The sequence below is a fragment of the Bombus impatiens genome, unplaced genomic scaffold (assembly GCF_000188095.3).
Source record: "Bombus impatiens unplaced genomic scaffold, BIMP_2.2 scf_1694, whole genome shotgun sequence".
In the NCBI taxonomy this organism is placed as follows: Eukaryota; Metazoa; Arthropoda; class Insecta; order Hymenoptera; family Apidae; genus Bombus; species Bombus impatiens.
In genome coordinates this window covers 38286-44339 of record NT_178113.1, presented here as the reverse complement: position 1 = coordinate 44339, position 6054 = coordinate 38286, and positions in this window count along the sequence as shown.

The following is a 6054-nucleotide window of genomic DNA, read 5'->3' as shown; positions in this document are numbered from 1 at the left end:
TACGATAGATCAGGCGTTAGAAAGATTAAACACCGTCCTAGATACCCTCGTAAACGCCGGATTCTCTTTTAACTTTTCTAAATGCTCCTTCTTGAAGACGTCAGTACTTTATCTGGGTTATGTGATTCATAACGGAGAAGTCCGTCCAAACCCAGGTAAAGTACAAGCCTTGAGCTCCTTACCCGCACCGACGACCGTCACACAGCTACGGCAATTCATTGGTCTAGCTTCTTACTTTTGAAAATTTGTTCCTAAATTCTCACGCGTAATGAAATCTTTGTATGCACTCACTTCCGGTAGCAAGAACATAAATTGGACGGATAAACACGAAAAAATCAGACAAAAAGTAATTTCTATTCTGACCAATGAGCCGGTGCTAATGATATTTGACCCCAATTATCCAATAGAACTACATACGGATGCTAGTTCAGAAGGATTTGGGGTTATCTTAATGCATGAAGTCGAAGGTAAAAAATAGAGTAGTCGAGTATTACAGCAAACGGACTAGCCCTGCGGAATCTAGATACCATTCCTATGAGTTAGAAACGCTGGCAGTTGTAAACGCCCATCAAGCATTTCCGTCACTATCTGCACGGTCGGGAATTTCTTGTTGTCACTGATTGTAATTCTCTGAAGGCATCCAGTAACAAGGTATATTTAAATGACAGGGTTTACAGATGGTGGGCTTACCTACAAACTTTTACCTTTGACATTATGTATCGGGAAGGCAAACGAATGGTCCATGTAGATTTCTTTTCGAGAAACTCCGTAGATCTGAATCATCGTACGATCAACAAAAGTGTAGAGAAAGAAATCAATCTATCCGAAATCTCCGACGATTGGTTGCTAGCAGAACAACGTCGCGACCCACAAATCTCTGAGATCGTCCGTAAATTGCAAAACGAAGAGCTCGCGGAAGACATTGCGAATACGTACGAATTACGGTCCGGTACACTCCACCGTAAAATACAGAGAAAAGGCAGAACTCTTTGCTTGTCCATTGTCCCAAGGGGTTTCAGGTGGTCCGTCATTAACCATGTGCATCAGTCCATTATGCACTTAAGTTGAAATAAAACGATTGGGAAACTATACGAGTATTACTGGTTCGAAGGAATGGCGAAATAGGTTCGCAAATTCGTTGAAAACTGTCATGCTTGTCGAGTTTCGAAGGCTAATTCAGGTAAAGTACAAGCTGAACTACATCCCATACCTAAGACCAGCATACTCTGGCATACGGTACACATGGATATAACGGGCAAGTTAAGCGGTAAGAATGACTCGAAGGAGTATATCATTGTTTTGGTCGACGCTTTTACAAAATTTGTATACCTGTATCATACCCGTAAATTAGATTCCTTTAACACCATTACAGCACTTAAGTCCGCTATATTTTTATTCGGCAATCCCTGCCGGGTAATAGCGGACCAAGGAAGATGTTTTACGGGTAAAGATTTCCAAAATTTCTGCCAGAATAGACACATTAGACTCCACTTAATAGCAACCGGTGCGGGTAGGGCCAATGGACAGGTAGAGCGTATTATGAGTACGCTGAAAAATATGCTTACGACGGTGGAAACGACCGGGCGATCTTGGCAAGACGCGATTGGCGAGATACAACTAGCTTTGAATTGCACCACCAATCGTGTAACCAAATCAAGTCCTCTGGAATTATTAATTGGGAAGGCAGCAAGGCTTTCCTCGATATTATCGTTGCCTGATAATATCGAGGAAAAGGAAGTAGACATCTCCAATGTAAGGCAACAGGCGATACAGAACATAGAGACTTGCGCCAGTTATGATAAAACGCAAAGTTGAATGCAAACAACTAAATAAAAAAAAAATCTAATAACAGAGTTTACAGCTGTGACTTAACTAATCCAAACCAACACCGAAAGTAGCCAGTTGTATTTTTTTTATGCATTGAACCTAACACATGTATTTATCCCTCAGTCATATAGTTCATTCATACTCATATTGTTATACTTATCGCTGAATAATAAGTCTTTCAATAGTAAAGAACTATTATACATATAATATAGGGATTTGCATCTTTCAAACGTATGATTTTCCAAAGCTAAGATTTTATGTTTTAGATCTACTATCTCATTCCATGATATCCATCAAATTTTGTCTGCATCAGCTACCGGGAGTTAAACATCGAAACCCCCTAATTACTAAATTATTATACTTAATACGTCGGACTAGATCCGCAGACTAAGAAAACACTATCCGTTAGACCTAAGCACTAGATTCAGCTAGATATTTCTAACAAGTAATATTTACGTATTTATAATATTATTATTTATAAATGATACTTATAATGAGTTAATAAGTGTATTAACTTATTATAAATAATTAGCGATGTCATTGCGCCACGCCAGAGAAACTTACTCAAAATTCTCAATGCGACAATTGATTGTAAAGTACTTGTAAATAAAAAAAAATCAGCCTTTTGAAAATATAGCAAAATTATCTTATTTGTTTAAAATGTTGTATATCTTCAGGTTATCCAATTATAAAACTGAGAGTCAAATAAAGAATATTGCTCTAAATTGACATAAGGACTATTAATATCATTTAAACTAGTGATTTAAAAATAGATGGGTAGGTAATCAACATGATCATAGAAAAATAAGTACATATGATGCGAAAGCAGGTATCATAAAATTACTTACGAAAATTCTCACGTTTTACTTCCTTCTATTGTTAAGTTTTTTAATAAATAATTTAAATTCTGTATTTCTCACTGCGTAAGAAGGTATATAGTAAATACTACTTCTAGCTAATAATTTGCCATTAATTTATACGTTTTAATAAATTCGTAATTCGATTTAATAAAATTCGTAAAATTTATGATCGAAACGTTCCCTTAGATGGAAAAGTGACACGATCCTTTCAACAACTGATTGCATAAAGGGAGACCGTTTGTGACTATAAATTTCACCTCGAATAATCATAAAGGGATATGCACAATGCGAGCGTGTATGGAACAAATCTAAGTAATCGGTTTAACGCGATGGATCTTATGACTGTGGATAGTGGCTGCTTTTGAGATGTCTCGAAATTTCAGCAAACTACTATGCGTTTCAAGACGCTCTTTATCGAAAAGGCTAGGATAAAGGGTTGTGTAAGGACATACTCGTGTAAGTACGTCGTTTGCTTACGTGATTAATAACGCCCTGAGATTATAAAAATTAATTTTGTTGCTTTAATACATTTTTTAGTCGAATATGAATCACATGTGACGTTTTGCAAGATAAGTTGTTGCTAACTTATTAAAATTGTGGACAACGTGATGTTTCTGTTGGTATAAATATTCTTAAAGTAAATAAAGGTATAAGAACTGTCCAGCGTATCTGTTGTTGTTGACCATTATTCATTGTTATATATGTGTATATGTTATATTTTTGTTATAAACGTGATATGATTCAAGAAAGCTCGTGGAATATCGTTCATCTTAACGTGTTCTCTAAGATCCCTAATTGATGCACCTTGGTATGTTACCAACGACACCTTGGTATGTTACCAACGAAAGATCCCTAATTGATGCACCTTGGTATGTTACCAACGAAACCGCGACCTCAAGATACCCACAGTCAAAGAGGAAATAGCAAAATATAGCAACAGATATAGCAAAAGAGTCAACAAACACCGAAACCCCCTAATCACTGGACTACTTGATACGACGGACCAGAGTCGCAGGCTGAAGAGACACTACCCGCTAGACCTAAACGCTAGATTCAATTAGTTATCTAAATTAAGTAATATTTACTTATTTATAATACTTACTTATAAATTATACTTAGCCATAATAAGTATTAACTTATTATAAATAATCAGCCATGTCACTGCGCCACGCCAGAAAAATTACTGAAAATTCTCAACGCGAGAATTGATTGTAATTTTAATAAATAAATAAAAAAAAAAAGAAAAAGATCTTAACGTGTTAGAGGAAGTCATTTCGTATTTCGGTAATGTTCGTAAGTGATGTTATGTATATGTGTAAGTATGTGACCTAACCTACAACTACGGGCATAGCCCGTAGTACGATGATAGGGCCAAATATAATATATAATAGCTTGTCTACGTTTTCGGCCCAAAATTCTCGAACACAAATCGTAGATTAAGGGTTAACGAACGAAAACTCGTTTGAATCAGAGTTAAGCATTTGTAAAGTATCTTATTTTACCTTTTCCAGTGGAAATTTTGGATTTTAATTTCAAGGAAACTATTATTCTACGCCAGTTTTATTACAAAAATTTAAGATATTATTATTCCATTTTGTTGACTAATTATATGCATAATGACATTAACTTATCTATATGTTTAATGAATTAATTCGCTACAGTTGATTTACAATTGGTTTTTGTAATTATTAACTATTTTGCATCCATAGAGGTTTAATAAATAAACATATGTTTTTCGACAGTAATTTTATAATAGTAATCACAACAAATGTATAAAAAATTAAATTTGATATATTTTATAAAGCAAACATTTTGGAATTACTGTGATAAAGAAAGCTTAATTTTATATTGATGAAAAATGCCAAAAGACTATTTTTAATTTGGATATTTTAATTTCTTAATATAATTATTGTTCGCATCGATCCATGAATTTTATTCAAATTTTTCAAAAATATTCTTCCTCAAGCTTTATAACGGTTGCAAACATAAAAATACTATTTATATTGCATTTATTAAACATTAAAAAATATTTCTTTACAGAAAAAACAATACTTACAATTGAAAAGGAAACGCAAGAGATTGTCAATAAAAAAACTAACAGTGCAAGCTTTATGAGTTATATTTGCTTTAAACTAATACAAATGGTAAAATATCATATACGATACATGTAATACAATATGCGCATATTTGATATCAATTTGAAACGTTTCATTGTGTATTTTTGATATTCTTAGTTTTCAAATGTTAGGTATACCAAGGGAAATAATAAACAAGTAGGATTTCAGTTACATCTGCGTGGTGAAAATTAAATTTCAAAAGCTGGCGAAAAGCTAATTTAGAAGTTCAATACAAGGACTTCGAAACGGTTTCGAAAGTTTTATTAAGTTTCGGCGAGGAATTTAACTTATACACCCTAGGGATGAACGGCATATGTAAATAAACCGTAATCGTCAAGTACGCGTACGACTTACACAGCTATCGATTGACACTCTCGGAATAACTTTTTCGTCCTCAATACATTAACACAATTAATACTACATAACACAGTAGATGTCAGAAGAACGTGTGCCTTCTGATCTTGATTCGAAGAGTAATTGAAATTACGGTTAAATAACGAAGAAAAGTGTCAAATGCGATAAATGCAATTTTAATTAATTCTTCGATTATTTATTTTAATTATTTGTTGAAAAGATTCATCTTAAAACTTAGTGAATTATTTATATTATTAGTGGACACTCGTGATTGACAGTTTCACGGACTAAAGCGCAGAGTTACACGATTCTGTAATTAAGACAAACATAAACATAAATAATAAACATGCTTCAAAAGCATTCTATGACCTACATATGAAATATTACAAAATTACTACTCATTTAAGTTTTAATAATTAATACGTTATTAGTATAATAATTGATATCATTAATGATTAATGTTACGACCGTTCGCGGAGAGACGCGGTCGCTAGGAAAACGCGTCAGCGAGAGGCGTAAATTCTCGCTACGATTATGTTAATCGACGCCGCGAAATAGTCGTTCCCCTGTTTCGGTTAAGATAACAGAGGTGGTTTAATGAATGTAACACTGTATTAACAGGTTAACATAGAATAATATATTTTACAATAATATGATGAATATGTTACAGAAATTTGACTCGACTTTGCGATATCTTTAGATAAATTCGTTTGCTCGTCAGATTTGTCGAAGTGTCACGTTAGATTCGTCAGAAGGAACTGATCGCCCTTCGATTATTCCTTTGTCTCATTTGGAAGACGATCCTCACTATGCTCGGGTCACGCCACCGCTCGCGCTTATGATCACGTATGCCTCTTCTTGTGTGAAAAACGCAACGGTCAAAAATCGACGTTTCT